The following is an 18,659-nucleotide window of genomic DNA, read 5'->3' as shown; positions in this document are numbered from 1 at the left end:
TTTGTGAAGAACTGTATCCTGTGTGAAGGTCTCACGTTGGAGAAGTTAATGGAGGACTGTCTTCCATGGGAGAGACCCCACACTGGAGCAGGGGAAGAGTGTGAGGAGTCCTCTGAAGAGCAAGGAGTGGCAGAGACAATGTGTGATGAACTGACATTGTCAACCCCCATACCCCGTCCCACTGTGCCACTGGAGGGGAGGAGGTAGAGAAAATTAGGAGCGAAGGTAAGCCTGGGAAGAAGGGAGAGGTGGGGGGAAGGTGCTTTTAAGATTTTGTTTTAATTCTTATTACCCTACACTGATTTGATTGTTAATAAATTAATTTCCTCAATTTGAGTCTGTTCTGCCTGTGATGTTAACTGCTGAATGATCTCTGCCTGTCCTTATCTTGACCCATGAGCCTTTCATTATATTGTCTCTCCCCCTGTCCAGTTGTTGAGTAGAGTGATAGAGTGGCTTTGGTGGGTACCTGGTGTCCAACCAGGGTCAATCCACCACAGGTGCACAATAACCTGGGAGGGGACACAGCTGGGATAGGTGACCCCAAGCGACCAAAGGGATATTCCATACCATATGACAATATATGCAGCATTTAAAGCTGGGAGAAGAAGAAGGCAAGGAAGGGGGGACGTTTGGAGCAATGGCGTTCGTCTTTCCAGGTAACTGTTATGCATAAGAGAGCCCTGCTTTCCTGGAGTTGGCTGAACACCTGCCTACCCATGGGAAGTAATGAATGAATTCTTTGTTTTGCTTTGCTTCCATGTGCAGCTTTTGCTTTACCTATTAAACTGTCTTTATCTCAACTCATGAGTTTTCTCACTTTTACTCTTCTGATTCTCTCCTGAGGAATTCTCCCCCATCTCATGGAGGGGAGTGAGTGAGCAACTGTGTGATGCTTAGTTGCTGGCTGCAGTTAAACTATGACACCTGTGTTCAAACATCTCCAGATAATAGGTGGTCAAATATTACTGATACTTGGTAAATTCCAGAACACTTTAAAATTAATCATCCATTGCATTCAGCAAACATTTTTCTGCCTATTTGGCCATCTCTATGTAAACTAGTTAGTAAAAAACAAGAATTTCTAGTAGGGGTTGCTGTTGTTATTTATTTTCACCATACTAGAAAGGTGGCAAAAAACAAGGATTTGGATTTTTTTTAAGAAATTAGAACAGTGGCAGATAATCTGTAAATAGACTGAAAGAAGAGATGGTAAAGCATTGTGGGAAAGAGTAGTGAAATATTTCTTATACTTTCCTAATTCCAGAGTTGTTTTCTTTTCTGTTGTAACATTCAAAATGAAAATGTATACCTTCTTGCAGGTGGTATGTGTTGTGGTTTAGCCAGCAACTCAGCCTCACACAGCTGCTTGCTCACTCTCCCACCAGTGGGACAGGGGAGAGAATCAGAAGAGTAATGCTCATCGGTTGAGTTAGAAATAGTTTAATAATTAAAATAAAACAACAACAACAACAAAAATGCAATGGAAAGGAAAACAATGAGAGGTGTGAAACGCGGGGTGGGGGTGGGAAGGGGAATGAACCACCAAAACAAACAGCACGTGATGCAGCCATCCACGGACCCGCTGCCACCACCAGTCCCTGAGCAGCAACCCTCCCCCACCATGCCAACTGCCCCCGTTAACATACTATACTGGTCATGGTGTCACATGGTATGGAATCAACATCCCGTTGGCCAGCTGGGGTCAGCTGCCCCCGCCATGGCCCCGCTCCTCCCAGCCCCCTGCCCATGTGGCAGAGCATGGGAAGCTGGAAAGGTCCCTGACCACCACAGGCTCTACAGTGAAGAGAATTAACCCCTTCTCAGCCAAAACCAGCACATTATGCTATGTTGGACTCCTTGTTTTAGTAATAGTATAATTAAGGAGGGACTTTTAGAAAAAGAAAAGCTGGGTCTTATGGCTAGATATTGAAGGGCATAATGGAAAGGTTTCCAAGACTGTAGGCCTAGCTTTGTGCTCTTTGCAGCTGAAGGTGTACTTGGTCCTGCTGGCAACACAGCTTTTGAGAAAATATTTGTAAGGACTCTCTTACACTATGGAGAGCTTAACACAAGGATGTTTTGCATTATGTGGCTGACTCTTCCTGACAATTTTAAAAAATACAAAGAAAGGTTGTTTCGCATGGTATCTTACCTAAAGACTGCAGTATTGATGCATGCATGTTAAAGAAAGTAGCTTCATAATTGACAAAAAAAGTTCTTTCTGTCATTTTGACTGCCTAATGAAATATGTTTCTCAAATCCTGGCAATTAAATAATTATCCTTGTGATGTACATGTATACATGTACTTTTTGTTGTGGATCTTAGATCAGCTGAGAAACTTGGAACAGGGAAGTTTATGGTTTGTCTGTCACAGTCCTTGCAATATAGTACTTCTTTCAGGAAGGATCTATTAATCAAAATAAAGCAACTCTCTGCCCATGCCTACTGTCCAAAACATTATAACTCAGTACTCCTGACAGTGGTGTCTGTTCTACTGTCAAACCTTTTTCACCCTCTTTTCTGTTCAGTAGTTGAAACCTGCCACTCTATTTCTGGATAATGATTGGGTCATTCAAGAGAGGTCTTTTGTTACAAGGCTGATTATTTTTAATTTTTTCTTTATAATACATAGGATCTTTCCAAAGAGCTAGAGATTAACAAAGGGTCTTAAGACCGTACCTGAAATTTTTAGTTATTTGTATCTCATATTCAAAGACCATGACATCTGCAGAAACTTTAGTGTCAGGGCCCTGGGTCTACTAATGTACCTGAAGTACCCTGGCAAGTCTCATCTGAGGCCTCCACCAGTACATTCTCCGCACATTGGTTTTGGAGCTGCATTAACCTCAGGCTCTTGTTCTTCTTGGTCCTTCCCTGAGCTATGCAGTTGGCATTATGCTCAGCCCTGACATTCAGGCAGAGATTTGCAAATGGGTCTCTACTCTGCTACATGGTGGCTCTAACCTCTGAGCTACTGGAAATAAGTCTCTCATCTTTATCTGACAAAGATAGACCTACCTCCTGAAGATGGCTCGCAGTTCAGAGCCCTGCATGGAAGATCCAAGTCTGCAGGGTAGTTATTAAGGCTCAAGTCTCTTCTGAAGTGGTTCCTTTTCAGCCTAGTAAATTCTGTGCCTGTTTAGCAACTAATATTCTACCTTGTTCTGTTTCCCTGTGAGTCTCTTTCTGAACCACTCAGTACTCAGTGTACCCTTCCAATGAGTGGGAGAAGGAAATTTATTTCCCTCCTGCCTAAGAGTATTTCACCTCCCCACTAAGTGCCCTAAAATGCTGCCAGCAGAAGTGGGTGGAGAGGTGTACACAGAACAATTCAAGTATCTTTTTCCTGTACAGCATTAAGCAAAATGGGAAAAATAGAATGTGTTGGATATAAATTACTAAACTCATTTGATGTGGTAAATTAAAGTGAATATTAAATATTGCACTACAAAGTTTTCCATTGAGAAAGAAAGGCAGTGAAACAGATGTATAATTTTCAAGCTTAAGCTCTTCCCATTATTCTGCAGACACTTTTTTCTTTGCAATATTATCTCACAGTAAGCCATAAAAATGTTAAGTATTGTGCATTGTCCTTACAGAAATTTTTCCCAAAGCTTCACAGTGGTAGAGGGAGACAAGAACTCTACATGCCTATAATTGGGGCCATTATTCAAAGCTATCTGCTCTGCATTCTGAACACTGGTCATCTGGCAGTATTTACACACCTACAGGACTGATCATGACTTGTGCGCCAAGTAAGGATCTGTAACTGTCACTGAATCCAGCTGTTTTCACTGTGCTTCTATTCATAGTGGATCACTTTCAGAAAAGTGTAGGCAATGACTTATACAGGAATTCAAATACAAATAGATTTGGCTACCTGCTGACCCAAATTGAAAATCTGCCAAAGGTCACTGTAATGGTGAAGAAGAATTAACAGACAGGACTGAAAATCCCTCAGAGAAACAGAAGGTAGAAATGAATGCTTTTCTATCCACCCAAAACATGTTACTGTCTGTGCCAGGAAGTTAGATTATAAAATGGATCCTTGAAGAAAATAAATGTTTTCATCACAGATAATGCCTATGGAATTTTACTCAGTTTTTATTAGCAAGGGAAATTCCGCTACCCAAATATGTCCCAGTCTGAAATAACTTCATGCTGCAGAACTTGCAGATATAATATCAGCCCCCACAGAAAATTTGTTCTCAGAATGCTGCATAAGTTTTCAAAGATTTCTTTGTTCTTGTGGCCACAAAGATGGCAGTTAACCATTTCCCTTGACCAGGCTGCAAAACATAGTAGACCTGGAACTGAAGGTCAGGAGAATATTATGAGGTCAAATACTGATACCATTAAAAGAATTTCTATAGTGCCTATTTCCTTAGCTTTCAAAAGTTATATTGGTTAATCTAGTAACAATGGCTTTCATATGTGCAGTATTTTGATCCTGGATTACAATTGAAAAAAGTAAGAAACAGTTGTTTTTCCGTATAAGAATATCAGAAAACCATTTTTTAAAAAAGCCCTAGTTCTGAGTATTCTGGAATATGCATCACTGTCTTCTGCAAAATTAACATTAGTCCTGAAGTTTATTTTTAAAATTTGCCTACAAAATCAGACCAAGATTTGACAGCTGTTTGCATGCAAAATTAAGTGAAACTAGATTATATATGGGAGTTGCTTCAAGCAAGCCTTGACTCAATTTTTGTTCTATGCCTAGCAGCGTTTCTTCAGAATTATCTATTGTAATTTTGTCTATTTGCATTATGTACCTACGACGTGTTCCCATTGTCAAAGGTTTCTTCAGTGTGTACAAACAACCCAAGCCTAGAAACAGACCTTTCCCAATCAATGGAAAGGGGGTCCTGCAGCTCCAGAATTGTCTGGATGTTGGGAAGTTATTATTAGTACTGCCTTTTCTTCAAAGTGGAACACCATTCACAAAAATAGCTCAGGTATGTTCAGCTGAATGTGTCTGACTAAGAAAGAATAATGGTCTATCATCGTGTCTTCTGTTCCTGAATAACACTAGAGATTATATAACCAGTGAAAAGGGTCACACGAGTTTCTAAATTTGCTTCTTTCTCTTAAATACATAAAATAAGACAGGGACATTATGTGAAGTGGAATAAACTTAGAGTTGTATGGATTAGGGTACAGATGCCTGTAAAGTACATCCACATATGAATGCACCAAGATCCATTAATAAAGTGCTCTGACAAAATGCTTACTTGGGAGCTATGTAGCCCTTATATCACATAGGAGGCTGTATTGGCTTTATATGACACATTGCAGGTAGCATCTTGCTTTACTTCAAGAGACAGGCAAGAACTAGATTGCTCCTTGGTGTTGCAAAGAACACACATTTGGGCAGGACCCTGCCAATATTCTTTGTCCTCTTCTGTTCCCACGGAGGATTATATATGGCTGTATTGCTAGAGCCCCAGTTTGAACATGGCTGGAATGATTCCCGGACGAGGGGGAGAGAATGTCGTAGCCAGAATTACGAGCTGCCTAGCAGACACAAAATAATTGTGCACAAGTGTATACATATGGGGTCTGTGCTAGGACCAGATTTTGTCTCGCTCATTTACATAAATGCCAGGTCTATGGCCAGGCAGTGTTGGTATCTGCTGGGTATTCCCCGATCCTGGTTAAAGTGCCATCTGCTGTTTCATATATCTGCCAAGTATATGGATTAAGTCTGCTGTTTTCCATTTTATGTCATGTTATTAATAATGGTAATGAATGTTTGCTGAATGATAGGTGCATGGGCTGTAGTTGTAAAATTCATGGTCACACATTCCTGTTCTTTCCTTATTTATCTTACGAGTGCCAGAACTCTGGGCATACTTTTCACCTCTCAAATATTTATTTCACCTAAGGATTCCTTCTAACGTCCCAACATATCATAGCACTCCACAAAATATTACTCCCTGATTCATGTAACTAACTACATGAGGTTGAGTGTGCATGTATCCATGCATTTCCAAGCTATGCAGGCAGCAAGTACAAAGTATAGCAAGTTTTAAATGCAGAAGGGAATAATCTGGCAGGGGTCCCCTGTCTCACATATCATTTGAAGAAGCCCATCCTTTCATAGTCACAACGGTAAAGATATAAACAAATAGTCCTTCCCCACACCTCTCCTGACACCAAGTTTAGTAACCCATTATGATAAACAGTGTGCAGCATGTTTTGGTATTTTAAAATGTGATAAAATAGAATGAATTTCATTTTTAAAAGCCTCGCACAAGGACACCTTTTTCCCTTTCAGTATATCTTCTTTTTAAATGCCTGAGCTCTGAAGACCCTTATATCTCTAGCTTAAATGAAGGAAGTATAAAAATAACCTTTCAAAGGGACATCCCATATGTAATTTGTCATGATATGTAACTCAATTTCATTGTAGCTGTGGATACTTATGATGGTTGCATGATATATACTTCAGATCTTTATTGTAACTATTTTTCCACTGAAATCTGGTATCAGACCTCTGCAGTGGGACAGTACAGTGTAATCAGAAGTAATCATGTCTTTCCCATCAGAACTGTCTGTCCCAGTGTTCCCAAGAGTGTATAAAAAGCCACTTAATCACAAGCTGTAATATGTTTGTTGGCAATTTCATTTTTTGTTTCACCTTGAGAGCTACAGTGAGGTCAACCCTCATGAGTACAATTTTATACTCTGCTATAATAACTTGAATCCTACCTTGAATATTTTTTACTTACATACATATAAGGTCAGTGTGAACTGTAAATATGTCTGTCGTTGAACTAATGTTCTTGATTTTGGCCTTGTTTTCTGACAGTTCTAGTAACTTGAAATAAACCTGCAGCTAGGTCCAAAAGAGGATTTAGTAGCTAAAGCAGACTTGGGTAAGACTAAGTCCTTAAATGCAAAACTGTAGGAATGAAAAATGGTGGTCACCTTCTGCTTAGACTTGGAGGTGTCACAGGTCTATGAAAGATCCTTTTTCTCATGGGCAGGACTCTGAAGGGTTCAGGAAATGATGGACAAATTGTTTGAGTCTGTTTTTTATCTAGCCATTAAGGGTTCTCCCCAGTTTTCCCTAGTGAGCTTTAATCTAGTGGCTGTTCCTAGGGCATGCTTTATGCACTTTAACATGAGAGGACACTGCTTTGTTTTGGAGTCAAAAGAGGAACATTAATTCAGGTAGTTTGACCAAATGCATCTCCCTCCATCTGTGCTCCAGCCTAATAGGGCAATTCACAAAGAGAAGCTCTCGTTGAATGCAAGGAGAAGATGCTGCATTTCACTGGTCAGGGTGGTTTCAGTGCTACATGTATCAAACAAATGCTGAAATATACCACAGCATTCCTAGGAGTAGGCACACTTTCCCCAAAAGACCAAAAGCATGGGGCTACAAATCACAATCCTCCTCATCCAACCCCTTTCCCTATGTACCTGCCTTTCCAAGGTGGCACATGGTGGCAGCAGGTAAGAAGGGAATGAGCCCCGCCACAAAGCACCATGAGACATCAAGCATTAGTATAAAAGCTGCAGAGCTCTCAAAAAAGAGAAAAAGAAATTAAAAAAGAGACAATAAACCTTTAGGGTGTTCTATAAAGGGAGCAGAATTTTCCAGTTGTACCATTGTGGCCATAGAGAACTATTCCATGGCATAATGACAGAATTATATCCACTCAGAAGTACTAGATCTATCATTGCCTGTGCTCCTTTACTAGTTTTTGATAGCTAAGGTCTGACATCAATATACTCCATACTGACAGACACTCTTCTTTTGAGTTCAGGTTTTCTTAATCTCCTTGTATGATCCTTGAAGTAGTCCCAATGCATGTAAAAATAATTTTCATCCACATGTATTTATATTTAAGCCCTCTTTATAAAATTATTACTACAAAACCAACTAACTTTGTTAAATAAATTCTAAGAAATATATATACTCCCATGCCATCTTACAGCTTCATTTTTACAAAGGCATCATCATCCTTCAAATAAGTTTAGAAGACCTTTTCTCACAGAGAAAAGAAATGGTAGATGCGGCATGTACTGCATGGGTGGTGAAGCAAAAGTTATAGGCTTTCATGCTGTCTTTCATCTGGTAAATTTTAAAATGGCAAATGCTATCTAATATATTTTGCATCAAACTTCTTAGCAACTGCAACAATAGAACAGGAAGGTACAACTTGGAAATTATCTTTTTATATTATTTCACAAGCTTAAATTGCATAAATAACACTGCAGTGTCAGTCACCTTGAACCAACCAGTAGTTTCTTCAATCTCCCTCAGTGAAGTCAAGTTTTCTCAGCAAGTGTAGTACTCAGAGTAACATCTGATGAAATCAAAATGTTATCTTTCACCTTTGTTTGTCTCCTGCACAAAAAAGGATAAATTTAGTGTTTTTCCTGGGGCTGAGGATAAGTGTAAGCATTGGCTGTATACATGGGGAAAGAGGAAGGGACAAAACTCCGGTGGGACACATAATTGCTTATTTTATTTAGCTACAGAACTGGAAAGAGAAACGAAAAGCAATTTTTAAAAAATATTTTTTGTTAAATGTTACAAGGGAAGAAAGAGCAGCTGATTAACAAAGGTAGCAAAAAAAGAAATACTTCTTGTCCACAGTTTTGGTGGGATCAGGATTTGACCATAGTTTCCTAACTTCCAGTAGTGTGCATTCATCCCTGTGCCATGGAGAGAGGAAAGGGAGAAAGCCTTGCACGCTTTCTTGAAAAAAACAGATTCATTTTATAGAAAATGATCCTTGAGAGCAGGGGCTGGTCTCTGCAAGTCCCACTTCCAGAATGTGTACTTTGACTACCAGGCTCATTCATGCTTCAGACTAACTACTAACATTTACAGTAAAGTAACCTTAGAAACTGAGAACCACCATCTATTTTCCCACTTGTCCACTGGATTTGACACTGTCCTGAAAAGTGATCTTGTGGGTCTGTCCTTAGAGGAAAAAACTTATCTTTTAGGTGGCATGGAAGCAGGACTAATGCTCAGAGGAAGGTACAAAAGCTTTGCTAAAAGGAACAACATGCTCTGAGGCACCTGGCATTGGCTGCCACCAGTGATAAGTCAGTGAGTAACACTGAGGTCCGGTCCCGGTTCAGTGGACTGACTCTTGTCTTCCTGTGATCTGAGAGAGGTAGAGAGAGCACTGACCGTGGGACAAGCTGTGATCATTTTATAATTTACCAGTTTTCAGTTGTTTGCATATTCTGCTGTAGAAATCTCCCATATAATTATGGCTTGCAACTGTGAACACCAAGAGTCAGCTCATCTAGTTTTAGTCAGCTTAAAGTTAGTGATCTGGTCTGAGGTAGTTTTGTCAACTACTCCTACATACAGTGGAGATAGAGGCCCTCAATAAGCAAATCATCTCATCTTAAAATAATCTTACCAGATAGGTAGGGTGACTTTACTGGATGGAGGCACTTCCTTCTCTTTCTTTCTCTTGACTACAGAGGAAGCAAAGACAAAAAGCTTCTAAACTTTCAAACAGCTAAAGGTAGATTAATTGACTTCCACTATTGATAACTGAAGACAGTTTCCTTGGCCCAGATACTCCTGACAGAATATTAAATGTACCTGTAGCTCTGTGCTTTCCTTGACATTATTTCCACCTTATTGGCTGAGTGACTTACTGTCTCCATTTGGCCGATGTTTTATTTGGAGGAAGAATGCTTTTTGGCTCACATCCTGGGTACCTGGCTCTGTTACTGCTGATCAATGGCCTGACATCACAGAACACTCTAGCAGCAGAAATATATAATTTTTTTCTTCTCTGTTTTCTCTTCTTTTATGTCTTTTATAATTTTAAAAAGGTATTTCTTTATCTCTACTGAGTTTCCATCAGGGGAGATGGTTACTTACAATTATATTTACACTGTCCTCGCAGCAGCTATCACCTCTGCAACAGAAAAACTTTGCCATAAAATGAATGAAGTAATTTATTAGCTAGGGATTGGATTGACAGCTGGTAAGCTAACAATTCTTTTACTCTTTTAACTGAGTTTCAAGATTCACAAAGTGAAAGATGTATATTTTATTGGATCCTGATAAAATATTGTTTTAATACTTCATGATAAAATATTGGTTTAATACTTCATAATAAAATAAAGAGCAATAAGAGCAATATGCCTGTTGTAGCTTGGATAGCATTAGGAGTTACTTTGCAGAGACTCATAAAATGGCAAGAAGCATTTAACAGCATATCTGGTTCACTGCGGATTCTGTTACCAGTGCTGACCTGCTAAGCTCAGTATTTAAAGATGCATATGGCTGGTCCTTTCTTTAGGGAGTTGGAATTAGACCAAGGAAGAGAAGACATAAGATAATGCAAATTAAAAACCAAACTGAAGCAAAACAGAACAAAACCAAACCACCACCACCAAAACCAACAACAACAATAAAAAAAGTTGAAGAAAACCCCCAGAATCCTGTAGCATGTTTCTTACTATTTTCTGTAGAATAATTTACAAAATAATCTATTTTATTTTACTTTCCGTAGTTGTGTCTGTGCTTTTCAGTTTTCCCTTTCAAAATTGAACAGAGGATTTAAATTTGTAAAATATCCTAACTAATATGGTGTACCCTTAAAATTGCAATTATTTCTTCCTTCTCCTCATTCCACCTTTCAGGGGTTTGTTAGACAAATCAGAGGATCGCAAGCATTTTTCTGCATTGCCATCCACCTCAGGGTGAGAAAAGGGAGCTTGACTTCAGCATGCTTAGCATGTTCCCCACATCATCCCAAGAGATATCTTCCAGTATCACTGCCTTCTTTTCTCAAATGCAACATAAATATTCCAAAGATTGGAAAATAATGGTCTGAAAAAGAGGGAATTAGACAGTAGTATTAACACATGCTTACTCACATGCCGGAGATCTCACCTTCATTCTAGCTCTGGCACAGGTCCTCTGCATCTGTGGAAATTCACTTGTGCTTCAGCTCCATGTCTGTAAAGTGGAATTAGTGACTTTCTCCCTTTTATTTTTTTTTTCTGATTTCTCCTGTGTTTATTGATTGGGACAGTGTTCATTTTACTTAATTTTTCACAGTGAGGCATCAGCTCAATGTCATGCCCAATAACATTATTGTAATGCAAGTCATAGGTAAGACAGATACAAACTTCAAGACAGAAAGGCATGGTGACTACTTTTTTTCCAGTGGACACAAAATGCAGAAGACATTTTGTTGTGCTGCTCTTCATTACCACAGATGGGCAAAGATTGACTGTTAACCAATCTGATTAAATAACTCATGTTTTGACCACTGACTGTGGATTAGGGCCAAGCTTCCTTCCCTGATCTATTCTGCTCAGTCATGGTCCCATCTGGAGGGTATGAGCTTTCAAAACGTTTGATTAGGCTTCTGAAGCTTTCATATTTTTTCTTTTCTTCTTTTATTATTTTTTAATTTTTTTGCTTTTTTGTTTTTCTTTTTTTTTGTCTTTTCTTGACTGAACTTAGTCTCTTTATCTGTACTTTTCTATATCACTTTTTGTCATATATTTTAGCTTCAGCTTCTTAGACTTGTTATGCCCTTCTGCCCAGCTCTTGATTCCCAGCTTTTGTTCCTAATAACTGCCATATTTTTCATCTCCTGACCTTGGCTTTTAGCTTCCACCTGGAAATCTGGCACAAGCTCTTGACTTCTGCTGATGCTGGCCCTATCCACCAGATAAATCTATCTATGCCTTTGGTCCTATCAAGCAGGTGTCTAAAAGCTACAACCCAGAAAGAGCATGGTCATTTAACTAATCCAAAATAGCTTTCACTGTCACTCATCTTAAGGTAGAATATTCCCACAAATTATTTTGGTGTCGCTACCAACATATCTTTTCTGCTTGCCTTTCTCTTTTAGCTTCCTCTTCTCAGCATCAGTTTGACAAATGTTTGGTAGGTCCCTTCTGTGCCAGTGAGTCATTCACTGCAGAATTACTCAGCTTCTGTTTGCTTTCAACTGGGCTCCACTCCAGATACATGGAAATATGTTCCTTTGATGTAATAATGATTTGTTTTTCTGGGCATCTTATTTGAACTATTAGCTGTTTGTTTTCTCCTGATTTCCAGATTAATCTACCACATAGCTAAGGTAAGCAGTTGGAATTTGTGAAGCCCAACAGGAAGATAATATGGGTCAGCATATTAAAACAGACGCAGATGGCTCACACTTTGCTGGTACACTGGCTGATTATGATCAGACTCTACCCTAATCCAACTGTATGTTGCCAGTCTGGAAAGTACCAAATGCATTTCACCTCCCTATCAGCTGCAGAGCAGATCAAATATAGTCTGAATATCTTTACTTGTGTGAATGGATCTATTCCACAGGTTCAAGGTTAAAAAGGCTGCAGAAGACCTTCAGAACTTTTAGGGTAAGACGTGTTTACCATTCAGTGTAAAGCCCTCTTTGACTCTTTGATGAATGCTTCTTACATATGGAAAACATTATACCAGGGTTTATAATTTATTTTTCAGACAATAGATTAAAAAAAATTAGCTTATTTATCCCATGTCTTTCATTTGTCATGGTTTTCAAGGTGCTTCAAAGACGTCACAAAGATCCATCTGATTTGCTAAATACAGTCTTTGGTTTAACACCCTATTTTCCTTCTTCTAGCCCACATCCAGGCTTCAGTATTTTAAAATGAAATGTCCTTAATTAGTTTAAAGCTCATCCTGTTATCTTCCCCTGAAAAATGGTGATAATTTTTCTTTGATGACTAAGAGCTTTAATTATTAGCACAACATAGTGTATGTAGCTCTTGCTCTGGGAAAGGGGATAGCAGGAGTCAGTGGTTGTGTCTCCATTAACATTTTGCTTCAGAATAGCAGTACATCTTTAAAATTAATCCCCAAATTCTATGTTTATCTATTTACCAAATGTTGTTTTATTTTCCTGGGTCTTTTTCGTTAGAAAACCCTAGTTTTCTTCTGGAGAAAATTAAGATAGAATATGTACTCAGGTTTTAATCTACTGTTTTTCCTTTCTGTTTTGCATGTTGCAGGTGAATGATATAAACAGCTCAAGGAAATAAATAGTAAGTCCAAGGCTGTGATTTATGCTGATAATTTCCTTCCTGCAAAAGAACAAAGGACGGACTCTGCTAGGTTACCAGCTTCATCCTTCTTTTCAATTCTTTTGGCTTTTCACCATACTATTCTTTGACTTTCCCTCAACTGTAACTCCCAGGTGACTTTTGCAACTGCAGATAGCTCTGACATTTACGTAGCTCTCTATTTACCCATAGCAGATAGAGAAACAGATCAAATGGAGCAAGAGTTAGTTGCTTTTCCCCTATTTCTGAATGATCTGTACATCCTGCCAAAAATCATGATACTAAGCTGACTGGAACATCAGAAATCACACTGGGTTTATAAAATCAGAAACATATTTTCAGATGCAATACTCCATGCAAGAAAAGTTTGTTGATTCAATGGAATAAGTGCAATAATTTTAGGTCAGAGATAATCCATAACTTAAAGATGAAAATATTGGGGAAATCTACTATTGCATCTTTAACTTTTTTTTATTTTCTTTTTTTTTTATGTATGACTTCTTGTCCCACATGATTCCCTTCTATAAGAGGACAACTGCATGTTGCATCATGATAGTTTTATATAATCTGTAACATTCATTTAAACAGCAGATATAACAGAATCCCTAGTGGGTCCTCTACTGTGGTCTGTCATGGCCTCCCTTGGGGTTGTGACCACTGATTTGCAAAGCATTGGTTTAGCAATCTTTTTCTAATAAAGTGCACCCTGAACATAAGATAGTTCTTGATGCTCAGATGGTGATTAAAGTGCCATATAAGAAGAGTGCATATAAGTGGCTATTTATCTTTCTGCTTTATTACATATTGTAGAGGAATTAGATAAAAAGGAGGGGAAAAACCCAACCAGTTTATTTTGTCATAAAGCTTCTGGGAAATGCTGACCTCCAAAGTACGTGTTTCGGGAGTTGCGCCACGGAGGCAGCTAGCCGGTATGAGTGTTGATGCAAAGACTTGGAAGGAAGAATAAATCATGAAAAAAAGAAAAAATAATCAAGGAAAGGAATGAGACTATGGGACTGAATGTGTCTGCTTGTGAGGCTCTGCTTCTTCATATGTGGTTAACAAAAGGAAATAATTGGTCTAAGAATAAACATGTAAGAGCTGAAATGAAATGTGGAACTGAAGGCCAAAATGCCCAGTTTATAGTTAGTTTTACTGTTTCAAACTGTCTGCAGCTGTTTTAACACAGTGGCATTTGTTGCTACACACCAACACTATCGTTACTTTATAGCTTTTGCTTCCCTTCAATACAAACCATTTTCTAGCTTCCTAGCTTTGTGAATATTAATTAGCAAAACCCAATCCTCTTCATTTCCCTTCTTGCCCGAAATAGCTTCAAAAGGAAACCAAAGCCTATAACTTTAGCCCTTAGGATGAAAATTAATTTGGTTATCTTTTAATTAAACAGTTTAAATGATGGTTGCTATTAACAGCCACCTTCTTCAGCAACAAATCACAGCACATAAACTAACCATACACCTACTGCAGACAGACGAAAGATCACAACACCTTTTAGCACTGACCAGCCCTTAGATTAAATACAAATATTGATTCCAAATTGTTATTTTGATCCACCTTTTCAGTGATTCAGCTGGAAAATTTTCTCTTAAAATTGATTACTTTTCAAAGTAGAAACTGAGTTGACAGGAGTAATAATAAGAATAAAAATAACAATAACATTGAGGTAAATGTAGCCTGTATGAAAAAATAATCTATAGATTAAAGCTTATTTTCTGCTTAATATTTGGTTATGAACTTGAAGAAATGTGTGTCTTCCAGAATTACGATATTCCAATAAAACATTTTTCTCCTGTAAAGAAATCAATGTCATCCCTCATTACCATACAGTCAAATCAGTTCACAGCATCACTCTACAGTAAGAAAATATTGTTGTCTTGTTTCACATGGAAAGAAGTTTATATTATTAGTTGTTCAAGATCACGCAGACAGTCTGTGGCAGTACCCAGACTTCTTGGGTCTTGATGTAATACTTCATATTTTTTTTAACTTTCTTTTTCCCCTGCTCTGACACTTTGGACCCCCAAGGCACAAAAGAAAAAAAACTCTACTGCCAAATGATCCCACAGCTGATGCGGTAGTGGTGGAACTGTAGTAGTTAGTTCCTGAGGATTTACCCTCTTTCACAACAGAGGCAGATAACTTGATTTTTTAATTCAATTTACATCACAATTATAAATAAATCTGCCTCTAAAAATGTATAAATAATTAAAAGGATGGTTTATATTTTCTCTTCTACCATTCTGATGTGTATCAAGAGCTCTTACAAGTACTCATTGCTTGCACATTTTAGCTGTTTAGTAAGATTTTATCTGTGTACAATTTGATTTTGTATATAATTTTAGCAGTTAGCAGCCTAAAGACTCATAAAGTGCCTGACCATATGTTCTCTGCTCTTCAACTTTTAGTACAGAATTCAAAGTATGCATTTTAAAAATATTTTTAGACTCCTAAACAAATGTTGTTGCTATGCTATGTATAGCCCATGAAAACATTGAAACTTTTTTTTTAAACGGCCTAACATTTTTATTGCAATAGAGAAACCACAGTGAAACAGCAGAAGGGAAGAAAAAAGAAAAGAAACGTATTTTCCTTCACTTATGCATTGCTTATTTTCCCAATTTTCACACTGTTATGAGCTATGATTATATCATATTTCATAAATTAAACAGCATCAAACTCAATCAAGGCTTCAAAGGGAATCAGCAAAAAAAGATCTAAAAGCAGTAAGAAGTTTGATAATGAGTCAAGATTTCTTATTCTACTTTTGTACTGATCCATTACCTAGCACTATGTTCTAAGCCACTGACATGAGTATTTCATAAATCCAATGACCAAATCACTATTAAAGATAATGTAGTTTTTTGTATATATCCCCAAAAAATTTGTTCAGGACACAATTTAGCTTACATCATCTTTGTTCTCTAGAGATACCATTTATTTTCTATATATTTTTTCCTTAAAAAAAACATATACAGTTGACTTATGCTGAGGGGAAGAACTTCAGTATTAAGTTAAAAATCACAAAAGTAGTACTACTAAAACAAGTTCTTCAGCCATACCTTAGTTACAAACGACCTCACCTAAGACTTAGAGTTTTTGCTCGTTATCTATGCATTCTATTTTTTTCCTTGATATCTTTTGTTACTGTTTGAGACACAGCCAAATGCTAAAGGGAATTATGGTCTGTGGAAGGTTGATGACATAATTCCTTCATGTTTGCTGAGTAAAATATATACACCAAAAATAATATAAAAATAAAAAGATGTCATGGCTTACTTCAAATCAAATCAGGAGACCTAAGAATAAGACACAGATAGTACAAAATCACTCTAAATTCTTAGAGAAGAAATGCAAAACCTTTCTTCATCAGCAGAAACTCTTTTGCCAGATTGCATCGCTACAGCCATGAGGTTGTTCTTTTAACCTGTAATTCTGTGCTCCAGCATCACATTGTGGAAAGAAGAGCAGCAATGGGAAGAAACTTGCAGCAATGTGCAGGAATCATGGTAGGAGACACAGCCTGAATCAACGCTATCTACTCTGAAGCACATATATGCCCATCGTCCCCTAACTATCCTCACAGTACACGCACACCTCACCTAGGAGATGCCTGCATGTCTCTAGTTAACTCTCTTGTGGGAGTGGTATTGTTACAAGCAGCTGGGCTTGAATGTAGAGTAATTGACTGCCCTTCTGCCAATTCTCCACACTTATTTTCTTTTTTTCATACCCTACCAAAATATTTCTATCTCTCTCTTTCCTAGAAACTGTTTGACCCTTCATCTTTATTTTCAAAGCAGCTGGTTTTAACCTGTTAAAACACTACTAACAGCTCCTTGCAGCCTGAAGATGATCCCCTACCAAGAGCTAGATGACCAGAGGAGTGACTTTTACAATGTAGAAGTGGAATATGTTCATAAATATGTTAATTTTTGTCTGTGCAATCAAGAACACAGTTATATGTCTGCTTCAGAGAATCTGATGCTATCAGGGATGTGCTATCACAGTGTTGAAAGCTAGAACTGCCTGTCTGGATATGGCAGTCTGAGATCTGTCTGCACACAATCTGTGCATGTTCTTTGAGCAAAGTGCTTGGTACTGTTCAATTCATGAAGCATCTCAAATTCCTTTCTTCTTTGAAAAGAACTCATAACATATTAAGAAAGGAATGATTTTGAGGAGGTATTGTAGGATCACATCATAGCCAGTTGGACCCATTACATTCTAACCAATTACGGTCCTCTGAAGAAATCTGGTTTGGGTGAAAATATACTCTTTATTTGCACCATTTTATTCTGAAGGTGTCACCAATAGCTTTTCATTCTACAGCCCAGGTTTATATTTACCACTACTAAAGCTCACTTGAGTAACTTAAGTAGAAGATACAGTGGATAAAGGAAGGAAACATTTACCTAAACCTTCATAGGTAGAAAGATCAGTAAGAAAACTGTGTCATAAGATTCCTTGCTTTCCTTGACCATCCTCTGTTGCAGAAACTTACAGTGTTTTGTTTGAGTGAGGAGGAAACAGAAGCCTAAATCCACTAATCTCTTACTACTTTTGTTAGTGCTGTTCTTGATGTTTATAAACACCTGAAGATAGAAGGTAATATTGGAAAATATTTCTGTTGTATATAAAATGTGATATTATTTATATTTCCACAAATATATATGCTCTTGGATTTGCAGTTAGATTATTCTTGTCAGTGTGGCAGGACTCATTCTTTTGTTTCTGACTCTACTTCTCCATCCCATGCCCTATTTTTTTGTTATTTTTTTGTGGTGCATTTCTTTGTGGTTTTGTTTATTGATTTTTTTAACATAGTTCTCAGCACATACTGAAGAATCCTGAATCGGGTTTGGAATATCCCAGCCTTCTCCTTGTAGAGTTTCTGCTACATGTTCTCAATAGGTGGACAGGTTGAGATGAAGACAGAGCCAGTGTCAGGAATCAACAGTCATAAAACTTCATTGTACATAACTGATTCAAAAGGAAGTGACAGAATAACAAGCATGAGTAATTTTACCTCTGTACCAGTTATGAGTTTAACATCTCAAAAATTAAAAATAGAGGCACAATAGAGGAAATGTTGATTCAATGTTGTTGACATGTTATGGAAAATAAAATAAGATTTTACTTGTTTCCACCTTAATGTTTTTTTTTGTAAATAATTTTAAATCTTTGTCTTCTTCCTTTGCTTCTGCAAGCACTTTCAAATTCTAAAGTGATTTGAAATGCATCCAATTATGCAGTCTAAATGATCCAGCATCGAGGGAAATGACAAAGGTGTTAATGATATGGCCAGAGTAACATGAAGATTCAGGATTATGAGATGATCCAATAAGCTTGAGAAGCATATGACAGGGTATCACTGGGAAAAGATCTTGAAACCACAGACCTGCATGTTTATGCTTGATGTACTGTGTTCTGGACACATCTTCAGCATGCTGCACAAACCTCCTCTACCAACCTCTTTATTTTACTGCCATCAGTGTGCCACCATATAGTACAAACAAGAGAGGACTTACAAATCTCTGGAAATTCCTGGGAATGAGGTGCGCCACTACCATAA

This window comes from Phalacrocorax carbo, chromosome 1, assembly GCF_963921805.1.
Source record: "Phalacrocorax carbo chromosome 1, bPhaCar2.1, whole genome shotgun sequence".
NCBI lineage: Eukaryota > Metazoa > Chordata > Aves > Suliformes > Phalacrocoracidae > Phalacrocorax > Phalacrocorax carbo.
This window is presented reverse-complemented; position numbering follows the sequence as displayed.